Source organism: Alosa sapidissima, chromosome 7, assembly GCF_018492685.1.
Source record: "Alosa sapidissima isolate fAloSap1 chromosome 7, fAloSap1.pri, whole genome shotgun sequence".
NCBI lineage: Eukaryota > Metazoa > Chordata > Actinopteri > Clupeiformes > Clupeidae > Alosa > Alosa sapidissima.
Window position 1 is genome coordinate 33,982,737 of NC_055963.1, and position 12,500 is coordinate 33,995,236.

Genomic DNA, 12,500 nt, shown 5'->3' on the forward strand with positions numbered 1-12,500 from the left:
GAGAAAGAGAAAGAGAGAGAGACCGTGTGAGTGAGAGAGGGAGAGAGAGAGAGACAGAGACGTAGAGAGAGGGAACAGGATGGCGTGGTGAGCCAACATGGCGTGAACGAAAGCAATCCCCAAAGCTGCCGACACACACATATGCATATGCACAGACACTCACATATGCACATGCACATACACACACACCACACACACACACACACACACACACACACACACACACACACACACACACACACACACACACACCACACACACACACACCTACACACACACACACACACCACACAGTGCATACACACACAATGTGCATTAGCCTAACTAATTAAGGAATTTGAACCGCAGCCAAATGAAAAGAGGACAGGACAGCCTATAAACTGATTGAGAGTTGATCCGTCGGGTTGGTGGGAAATCAGCTCGGCTACCGCTCGAAGTCTGGGTAAATCCAGAGCGTCCTCTCTCTCCTTGTGCTACGCGAGTGTGTGTGTATGTGTGTGTGTGTGTGTGTGTGTGTGTGTGTGTGTGTGTGTGTGTGTGTGTTTGAGAGACAGACATAGAGGGGACTCACCCAGAGGAGAGGGAAGAGGTAGCCTTGGGCTAGTAAATCTAGCCACTAAATCAGCTTCCTGACAGGAAAAGGAACTGATGCCAGAAAGGGAACTACGGCTTTATATAGTGGTGCTCTGAAAAGACCCCGTCACCATAGCAGCTCCCTAGAACACCCGACTCTCAATCGACCCCCCCCCCCCCCCCCCACACACACACACACACACACCGATCTAGTGGAACCGCTACACTGCTGAAATCCTCGAGAGGGTTCACCAGTGGATCATTTGGGTGTGCATGTGTGTGTGTGATGTGTGTGTGTATGTGTTTGAGTATGAGTGTGTCTGTATGTGTGATTGTGTGTGTATGTGTTGGTTTTTGATGTGTGTATGTCTGTATAGCTGTGTGTGTGTGTGTGTGTTTTGGGGGAGGGAGCCCATCTCTGGTCTGACAGGCAGCCAAATGCCGGGAGACAGGCGGGGAGACAGTGGGAAGTCTAATTTAGCGAGTGGGGGTCCGAGTCGTCCCGAGTTTGCCTCGGCCGTGTCAGCCTGCCACTTCCTCGCTCGACTGCCCCTGACAGCCGCTGGCTACGGTTCCAAATCCGGACCAGTGACGGAACCGGCCCGCGCCTGGGCCAGAGTCAGCTGATACCTAACCTGAGGCTGAGGAGAGGCTGAGCAAAGGGGGCTCTGAGGCAGAACTGCCACAGCTGAAATGAGCTCTCAGACAGAGACATGCTGGTGGTGGAGGCAGTGGTGCTGCTGGAGCTGGTGGTGCTGCATGGGGCGGGGGGGGGGGGAGTGGTGCTGGTTGAGGACCTGGTGGTGTTGATGGTGGTGGTCAGGTTGGAGGTAGTAGTAGCCTTTCTTGGGCTAGTGTCAGACACAGTTAATCCCAACCCTACCCCCCTATGCCTGGCCACTCAGTCCATGGAGTCATTCTATTTCAAAGAATTTGTGTGTGTGTGTGTGTGTGGGGGGGGGGGGGGGGGGGGTGTCTACCTCTGCTCCATGTGACCCCTGTGCTAAAGAAGAGGGGAGGGAAAGAGATGCTGAAGGGAATGAGAAGGAGGGAGTGATAGAGAAATAAAGAGATAGAGTGAAAAGACATGACTGAAGATAAGAGAAGAAAGTGAGAGAGAGAGAGAGAGAGAGAGAGAGAGAGATGAAATGGATGAAGAAGAGATGCAGAGATCTGAGGAGAGAAAAGACACCAGAGTGGGATGGTGTGGGTGATTTGTTTTTGCTGCAAAACTCTACATGAACAGTCATGCCAATGAAGCTCTTTCAATTTCAGTAGTTGAGGATGTGATAAACTGTAGATGGTTAGAAGCATACACACACACACACATGATTGCACAAGCACAAACACACACACACACACACAGTGTGTGGGTGAGAGCAGGAGAAATCTAAGCTTTCCACCCACAGGGCCGGCCGTAATGGACTCAGACACGGCTATAAACCACATAGACACACACACGCATACACACACACACACACGCACACGCACACGCACACGCACACACGCACGCACGCACGCACGCACGCACACACACACACACACACACACACCACACACACACCACACACACACACACGCACACACACACACACACACACACACACACACACACACACACACACACACACACACACACACACACACCACACACACACACACACACACACACACACACACACAGCCAACATGACCCAGAAACTCAACCTCAGCCTGGACACCATCACTCTCCTCTCCTCTCCCACATAGAGAGAGAGAGAGAGAGAGAGGAGGTGAGAGGGAGAGAGAGAGAGAGGGGGGGAGGCAGAGAGAGAGAGAGAGTGAGAGAGAGAGAGAGGAAGGTTTGAAAGAGGTAAGAAAGAAATATGGAGATTAGAAGAGAGAGAATGACAGGGAGAGAGAAGGAGCAAGAGAGTGATAAGGAAGAGAGAAATGAATTGAAAATGAGAGGCAGATAGAAATCAGCAGACAGACTGATGCAGAGTGAGAAGAGGGAGGCAAGAGGGAGGCTGGTCCTGCTCGGTCCAGTGCACAGCTACCCGCCTCAGTCCCAGGAGTCGTTAAGAAGTCTAATCCCACTTCAAACAGCGCCGTTCCTACCTCCCCATACACCATCCCATAATAATACAGCACAGCACAGCACAGCACAGCACAGCACAACACACGGATGGAAAATCAGACCTCTCTGAAGCCCAAGCACCCCCCCCCCCCCCCAAGACCTTTCTTCCATTTCTCCCGCTGAGCAGACGGGGGAAGCTCGACCTCTCCCTGCCCCGGTATGAGGCCGAGGAGCCCTGACCGGCAGGGCTGAGGCGCTCCCCGGAACTCCATGGGACTCCAGGGCGCGTCCTCCATCAACAAAGCAAACGACACAGACCAGAGCCGGCCGGGTGAGGACAGATAAGCATATCTCTGCGCTCTCCTCCCATGCATGACCACTCTAGGCAGCTCTCTGAGGGCCGCAAAGCATGATGGGAAGGGTTTGTGTTTTTCCAGGCTGCTTCTCTTTGGAAAGGAAGGGGCTCTCGGGGGGGGGGGCAGATGAGACAGAGGTGTCCGGTGTCCACCGCAAAAGCCAGCCGCTGACCCACAATCTCTGAGCTTGCTCGCTAATACCACTCCAGTTACCCACTGAAGCCCATGGAAACAGGGGGGTGGGGGGGGGGGTGGTGTTAATGAAATCAAATAAACCGGGAAGAAGAGGGTTGTGATCACATTATACCCCGGCATCACTTGACAGCAATTCATTTGTTATGGTCGGGGTATTTTTAGTCTGCGTAATTAACTTTGGATGTGTTAGATGGATAGCCGTAATAAGGCGAGAGTTGGGGGTTGAACGTGTGTGAGTGTGGGGGGGCGTCCGATTGGCTCATGTGGGATTCTTTTAGTGTCAGGAATTCCGTCAGGTGCTGGGGATGCTATCAGCTGGGTGGTGGTAGTAAAAATATCCTACCAGTGGCAAGGGAATTCTGCCTGGATGGATGCAGAAATTTCAAGAGAGAGCGCCCCAGGGAAGTGGTGGTGCCGCGTGTGTGTTTGTGTGTGTGTGTGTGTGTGTGTTTGAGTGGTGCAGTGATGTATGAGCGCCTGGGGGTGTCAGGCAGGGCTCATTGAGCCGTGTCTGAGGGGTTAAGAGAGGGCTGAAAGAGGAGGGGCATGTTTGGGAACGTAGGGCTATCCCCAGAATTAAGTGCCTTTATTGCCCTCGTTATTTCCTGCCCTCAAGGTCAGCTCACCTGGCACGCCAGGTGTATATTAGGTGATGACGGGAAGGTAAACCAATGACACGCCTGTCTCTGTGTGTGTGCGTGTGATCAGCTGTGAACTTCTCACTGGTTGAGCTGTCTGTATCAACAACAAGTCTGTTACTATTTTATTACCCTTAGTTTCCAAGCCAGAGCCTCAGGATATAGGCGTGGACATCCTGCCATTGCAAACCAGGATCTCACATCATGCTGGTTTTGATTCTGCACGTACATCAAACGAAACAACTGTAAATTTAAACTTCTATTGTTTATACTGTGCTACCCAAATAAAATCACTTGACTTGACGTAACTAGACATCCTGTCGATGCTCATCCACTCAAATGCAGTTCAAGGTTCTGGATTTGGTCTGATGAGGTGAATCACACATCTGAACAAGTAGGCCAGTGTTTTGGGCCGTGGGGAATGGAAAAGCCATCTCCTCTCCTCTCCTCTCCTCCGAGAGCTGGACTGGACGTGAGCACTGGCCCAGCCGGTCAGGTCAGGGGGAAGCTCAGCTCTGGAGAACTAACAGGTCAGCTGGAAAAGTGGCCATGGCGTAACACCAGTCCAAACATGAGTCGCTCTTTCCTGTTCTCTTTATCGCTATCCGCTCGTTTTCTCTCTCTCACATTCTTTCTTTCTCGTCTCTTCCCTGTCCTCTTTTCACTATCTGCTCCCTCTTATCTTTCTCACATTCTTTCTCTTTCCCCCCTTTTCTCTATCAGGCCCTTTTCTTTGTTATATCCATTCTTCATTTCCCGCTTCTTTTTACAGCCCTTCTCTCTTCTTTCTTTCTTTACATCAATCTTTTTTCTCCAGCCCTCACCTCTCTCTTTCCCCCGTCCTCTCTCCTCCACCTCTCCTCTCTTTCTTTTTCTCTTTATTCCCTCTCTCCTCACGCTTCCTTCTCCACTGTCCATTCCCTGCTCCATCACAGACTTGGATTTCAAATCCAGTTCCATCTCATTTCCTTTCTCTCTAACTCATTCTTCACCCCTCTGTTCTCTTCACTTCCTGCAATCTTCTCATCCTCCTCTTCTTTTTTCATATTTCTTCTCCTCCCTTTTAGCTCTCCTGTGCTCTCTCTCTCCTCTTCCTATTCTATCTTTTTCCCTTCTTCTTCACTCTTCTCTTTCCCGCTCTACCTTTCCTGTCTCTCTCCATCATGGACTTGGCTTTCAAATCCAGTTTCATCTCACCCCCTGCCTCTCTCTCTCTCTCTCTCTCTCTCTTTCATACACCCTCCATCTTCTCCACTTCCTGCCATCTTTACCCCTTTTATCTGTGCTTTTTTTTTGTAGTGGGTCCAACTCTTTCGCTCTTCAAACATTCATTTGAACACGAGCTGCGGTGTGCCAACCATTAGGCAGGAGAGATGCTTCAGATGCTTCTTGGCCAGGCTTTGATAGAGCTAAATTGAGCTGTCATCTCTTGCCTCTGTGCGCTCATAATGGCAGGATGGATTCTTCGGCTTCCTCGTGTAATGACGTGATGAGATGGATCAAGTTCCAACGCACGAGTCACGAGTGCCAAGGAGTTTGCAGGAGTTTGCTGAGGACAAGGTATCATCTAGCCAGCTGTGCCGAGGGAAATGAATTAAAACTTTCACAAATTGTTTTTGGAGAGAGAGAAAGAGAGAAAGAGAGGATGAGAAATAGAAAGGAGAAAGGGAGAGAAAAGGAGGGATAGGGAGCGTGATTCTGAGGAGAGAAGAGAAAGAGAAAGGAAGAGAGAGAACAGAGAGAAATAGAGAGGAAGAGAAATGGACAAGCAGAGAAAGAAAAAGAAAAGGAGTAAAGGAGACCAAATGGTGAGAGAATGAGAGACTGTACGAGAGAGAAAAAGAGAAGGAAGGAAGAGAGAGCATGCGAGAGAGGAGTAAGGGGAGAAGAGCAGAGGGCCAAATGAGGCTGAGAGAGTGCTCTGCTCTGCCATCTCACACCACTAACTGCCCAGCATTAAGAGGGAAAATGGACGAGCCTCACACACTCAGTGTACAAATAGAGTAACTCTTACGATCCATCTCCCATGCGCACACACACATACACACACACACAAACACACACTCATCTCTCTCTTTCACACACACACACAAACTCACTTGCTGTTCATTGCTCTCTCTTTCACACACACACTCACACGTACACACACACACACGTGCACACACACGCACACACACACACGTGCACACACACACACAATACGCACACATGCACAGAGGCCATTGGGACTCATTAACACATGCGCAGGATCGGCCTGATGCTTTTAGGAGCGGCCGTGTGCCGGGCGGTGGGTTCCGGGAAGAGGATTGCGATCCATCTGATCCAATTGGCTGTCGGCCTCACCTCCAAATGAGCCATTTCCCCCTGATCAGGCCTCACCTCCAAATAAGCTATTTCCCCCTGATCAGGCCCGCCTCGCCCACTAATCAACTTGGGTAATGCACCTTTTTGTCCCTGATTGATTGCCATCATAAGAAAGCTCATTGAGGTTTTCTCTTTTTTTTTTTGGTAAAACGGGGCAGCCATCTTCTCTTTCTGCCTGATGAAGATGTCTGTCTTTCTTGACAGCAAAATGTGCTACACACAGGTCACACACACACACACACACACACACACACACACACACACACACACACACACACACACACACACACACACATACACACACACATAATGCTCAGCTATGTACAACACACAACATACACACTCAACACACATACAGACACACAGCTCAGCTATGTACCACACACACACATACACACAGACACACAGATAATGATGCTCATGAACAATAGGAATAGGCCAGGTGGAAGCGGAGATTAATTAACCTTGTGACTGAGAAAGAGAATGAGAGTGTCAGCATTGCCTGTTGCTGCATGTGTCGATAAGTGACAGTGTGTGTGCGTGTGTGTGTGTTTGTGTGTGTATCGAGTCTGCTACATGTCTTTGTTTCCTGGCATGTGTGTGAACGCATTAAGTGTAAAGACAGACCCCCCGCTTAATATCCCTGTAGAGGTACAACAAGATGTGCTCTCCTATCAAGCCTAGAAAAGAGAGCATTCCAGAACCCCCTTATTCATTTAGCAATGAAATATCACAGGTTGCTTTCTGCTGTCAAACGGCACAACAATGTAATCACCTCAAGGTTATGGCAATCTCTTTCAGTGCATTCTCCACGGGTCACCCAGAGAGTCTGGTGGACACAGTGTAGCAAAGGATGGTATTATCATTTCGTCTAAAAGGCCTCCTACGGGGCAAACAAATCCACGGGTGATTAACTTCACCGTGCACTCGCCACGACAACCGCAACAATGACACCCTGCTCGGAATGCAGAAATGAATTGATTTATCACGTCTCATAATAGCTAGGCGCTCGACTCGACACTGTGCATTTGTCAAATGGGGGGGTCTCGGGCACGACACGGCCGGGCGGTAAAAGAAAGGCTGCCTGTGAGAACGCCAACATATGGAGTGTGGATACTAAACACATTAGGGGCTTGGGCAGAGCGTGAACAGCTGTGAGCGAGCCATTTCCACACACACGTGCATGTATGAGTCATATGATGAACATACTGTAGCCCCAGAGCTTAATTGAATAGCCAGTGTTTAAGTCCTTGAAGAGCTGCAATTAGGCCTTTGTGCTGTAGGACTATTAGGATAGTGTAGGGGATGCAAACATACAAGACACAGACACACACACACACACACACACACACAACCACACACACACGCCCAGAGAAACCTATAATAAGCTAGTAAGCTCAGCTATACTTTCTGAGCTTGACATGGGCTTGACCCCTGTTTATAGAGTTGCTGGCATTTCAGAGGCTGTGTGTAAATGGCCACTGGTCAACATGCCATACAGGGTCATGCAGACTCTCACTCATGAAGGCTTTCCTCTGTAGCACAGCACTGTCTGCCTTTTAAACACCAAACATATGGGCTGGCCTACTCACATAGTCACATAGAGTGCACAAACAAATAGAAAGAAGAAGAAAACAGCCTCTCTGTCATCAACCGCTTTCTATCTCTCTTCCTGTCCTCTCTTTCTTTCCATCTCTCTCTCAGTCCCCAGTTCTCACTCTCTCCATCTCACCCTCCCTCTCTACATCTCTCTCTCTCTCTCTCTCTCTCTCTCTCTCTCTCTCTTCATGTGTTCCCTCTTTCCATCTCTCTCTTTCCATCACTCCCTGTGCCAGACATGAAAGTTAATGAATTTGTTATCAGCTGCAGGCCCACAGAACAGATCATCCCTCCGCCACACACACACACACACACACACACACACACACTCCAATGGCTGATGGAAAGGGCGAGGTTTCCGGATCACCACTCAATATGGGAGGGGAGGAGTGGGGGGGGGGGGGGGGGGGTCACACACGCACACAGACACAGACACACACACACACACACAGAGAAAGACACACAAACACATCCCCTCCCCAACACCCTGTGTGTTTCCCTGTGCAGCCGAGAGGTGGGTCAAGCCCCTGGAGGACCCAACGTTTCCCAGCAGCCCTCAGATAAAGCTCCGTCTCCTCTCTGCCTTCCCTTACTGATGACGGCACATGGCCCTTGCACACACTACACTAAGCAGTGGGCCACAACAAACGGGTGGAGCAGAAGGGTTTAACGGACGACAAGACGAACACCACTCCCTGACTTTCCTCTCTCTGGTCAACGTCTCAGCTGTCTGTTCTAGCTTTGTACCTTCTTCTTTCCCCGCACACACACACACACACACACACACACACACACACACACACACACAGCATGGACATTTCACCAGGTCATGCATCAGAGCACAGGAGTAGGAGCACAAGACGACACATAGCGTAGTTTCATGTTTTTCTTTTAGAGACAACTGTCGGGCCCTGCACCTGTGTAGCGGGATTGTGTGAGCCTAACGTGTGCTCCTGTGTGGGATGACTGCTTTCATCGGCTGTCAGAAGTGGGGGATACGCTTGTGATGCGATCATTACGAGCCATCACTGCCGGCAATTAAGCATTCTCTCTAAAGCCCTCGCTCGCTCGGCTCCTCTCAGGCAGCACGGCAGACGCAGTCTCAAAACAACACCAGCGTTGCTTTGACGTCGCACAAGGAACTGACAGAACTAGGGCTGCAACAAGAAACAGGGAAAAAAGTCCCGTTCCCCCCTCTCACCAGTGCGAAGGGAGAGGACGACTGCAGCGAGAAGAAATGACAAAATGAGAACAGATCGGCAGTCCTTCTCTAGCTCCTTGGGCTTGGAGCGTCTCCTCCACCAAGCCTTGAGACTGGGACGAGAAAGACCCAGTTCCACTACGCTGCAGAGCTTACAAGACATTGCATCACTCCTAACATCAGTTGGCTTTTAGCCCACTCACATAGCTTCCCAGCATACAAAAGCAGAGGCTGCCTTTGAACTTGATCCACCCCCCACCACCACCACCACCTCCGGACGATCATTTATCATCATAAAAATTACACTCGGTCCCCATTTGTCAGGAACTGACATTAACTGCTCCTGTCGTAGCCTTCCGTCCATTAGATTACCACCTTTAATTAAAATCCCCCCGAAGACGGCTTTCTCTCGTAGAAACCAGGTGAGGCACGGCAGGGAGCCCCCATTCCGACACATCACAGACAATCTCCGCACACAGGTTCAACAGTTAGTTTGGGGTGTGGTTAGCTGGATTCGTAATGGGGAAAGATTACTGACACCATTACGAGAGTAATGGCTTTCATTTCCTATCCAGACGAAAATCCCAGCAGTAGGTCCCTATTAGCATATAAATCAACTACATCCATTACCCAGTTTTTTTGCCTTTTTATCGTGGAGCGGTGTGGCTCTGTACTTAATGAACCCTGCGAGCTGTTGTAAACTTAGCTACCCATGAAAGTAAGGTGCGTTGCAGCAGGGGCGCCCTGAGAACAGAGCCACACTAACACACACACACACACACACAGAGGCGAGGGGTCGTAACTCAGAGGTGGCAGAGAGGAAAGGAAGAGCCTCATTATGGCTGTGTTAACACGCAGATAGGGCAATCGGCTTGGAAACGGCTGAGAGAGAAAATGACTGTCGGTTGCGCGCAGGGAGAGAAAAACGTTGGAGGTTAAAAGCAGAGAAGAAAGAGAAGATAATGTGTGTGAACGAGATGGGGGCAGGCTGCAGAGTGAGCCTGAGTGGGAATAAATTAGAGAACTGGAAGGCAAAGAGAGGATTTCTACTTTTAACCCATCTGATACTGGCAAAGAGAGGATTTCTACTTTTAACCCATCTGATACTGGCAAAGAGAGGATTTCTACTTTTAACCCATCTGATACTGGCAAAGAGAGGATTTCTACTTTTAACCCATCTGATACTGGCAAAGAGAGGATTTCTACTTTTAACCCATCTGATACTGGCAAAGAGAGGATTTCTACTTTTCAACCCATCTGAGACTTGGCAAAGAGAGGATTTCTACTTTCAACCCATCTGAGAGCTGTGGGTGCAAACAACGGCATGCCAGCCATGGGTCCTAATGGCCGGGGTTTGGATCATCCCAACCATGCATGAGTCTTAGTGTCCAGCAATCTGACCCGGGTTTGCATCATTCCAACTATGCATGGGTCTTGGTGCCCACAAATCTGACCTGGGTTTGCATCATTCCGACTATGCATGGGTCTTAGTGCCCACAAATCTGACCTGGGTTTGCATCATTCCGACTATGCATGGGTCTTAGTGCCCACAAATCTGACCTGGGTTTGCATCATTCCGACTATGCATGGGTCTTGGTGCCCACAAATCTGACCCGAGGCCATGATGGGGACCCAGGTTTGAATCCAACCCACATGTCTTACTTTTTACTGCTTCCTACATTCCTTATGTCATACCTCATCACCCCCAAAGCAGACTGCAGAGGGAGTTCATTGCCAGTGGATGGACAAGGAGTCAGTTTGACCCCCAGCCATGGATGCTTCAAGCTCTAATCAATGAGAGGCTGAGGCTGAGATGATAATAAGCGCCTGGGGGTGATGCGTGTCACGCTGCCAGGGCTCTGCTCTTCAAACGCTTCCGCTGCGGAGTGAAAATCCATGCAGTCAGACTGAAAATCTATGCTTGGTCTGAATCTTCAACCCCTGATACATTCAAGCCTAATAACCTGGTTCTTCAAGACTATATTCTTCAAATGAACATGTCCTCTTAAAGGCGAAACAGTTAACCGTGAAGTCTAAACACCTAGTCATTACCTGGAGGTTATGACTACTACATCCTGCAAATGAACCTGTTTTTTTTTTAAATAATGCATCAGGCCCTGGATAGGATTTTAAAGGTTAACTGTGAAATCAAAACACATCATTTCCTTGAGATTATGCGACTATCCCTCCAACCAGTGAAATGCTGACATGAGCATCCCATCTTCTCTCAGCTCAGAGGCCATTAGGTCTAGCAGAACAGCAAACACGTTTCATATTCATTGTTTTGGGGGCTATTCAGCCGAGACGTGGGTGCAACCACTTCCAGCATGGAATAATGCATGCAGCCCCCCCCCCCCCCCCACTAACAGTGTTCCTGATGTGTTCACACTCGCTTGGTCTACCCTCTCCTGGGCTCTTTTTTTAGCATAAGAACCAGCCCCTCACCCCAACACCCAACCACTTCATCCCCTGCCAGGGTGGTTCTTTTTTGTTTTTTTCTAAGGTTGTGTTTTAGGCAGTTACCATAGTAACCAACCCTTGGGATGGGATCCTGTGTCAGGAAATGCTTACGGGTACAAAACAGAGAATGAGACCCTCACCCTTAGAGAGGGGTAAATGGAGGTAGAGAAAGGGGGATACAAAGAGAGAAACAGAGAGAGAGAGAGAGAGAGAGAGAGAGAGAGAATGAGAGAGAACGAGAGAGAGCTCTCTAGCCTCATAATTGTCTCAGTCTCATAATTGGTGGTGAAGCAGTGTTGGGATCGAGGCTCTTAATGCCCCCCTCTGCTCAGCCTCCTCCTGAGACCAGCGTCCAAATGATAAATCACAGAATCCAATCAATAATTCAAACACATTCAGGATACTACTCCACAGACTAATCAGAGAAGGGGTGCAGAGAGAGACACAGTGAGAGAGAAAGAAAGAGAGTGAGAGAAACAGAGAGAGAGAGAGAGAGACAAAGACATACACTAACATTCATTGCCAGGAAATGGTCGGTTGTAAAGGCAAAAGGCCATCACAGGTCTTGTTTCATGATAAATCAAATGAGTTGAACTGAGAAATTCTCTTCCTAACTGTCCAAGAAAAAAAGCTTTCTTCCATGTCTTTGAACGCCTTTTATTAAAGCCATGACCAGTGTGTGTGTGTGTGTGTGTTTTTCAGATAACAACGATGAACATAAATCAAACTCCACCACAAATGAACTGCCTCTTCCTGGGGTCATCGTGACTTCCATGTCTCTCTCTTATTCTGGTCGAGTCATTACGCTGGGCCGAGAGTCACCTTGTCTTGTTGTATCTGGCTTTCTCGTATAGATCGGCCACTAAGAAGGATAGGGGCCCGCTGCAGCACTCAATAACAGAGCTGCACAGACAGCGCATCACCGCATGTCGTCCATGTTGGATGCAGCTGTGATTCTGAAACCATGGTCCGCAGATGAGGATAAATGACCACACGGACACAAAGCAAGAGGAATAGCCACATTGACTGCAGCATCCCAAATACCTCACCTACCT

At 49.3% G+C, this 12,500-nt stretch overlaps 1 protein-coding gene across 2 annotated transcripts in view; it reads right to left on the reverse strand.

Annotated features, from left to right (window-relative positions):
* The window catches only part of nkain4 (sodium/potassium transporting ATPase interacting 4), a 68,792-nt gene that overhangs the window by 44,424 nt on the left and 11,868 nt on the right, over positions 1-12,500 (reverse strand). The gene's annotated exons all lie outside the window — the stretch shown is intronic.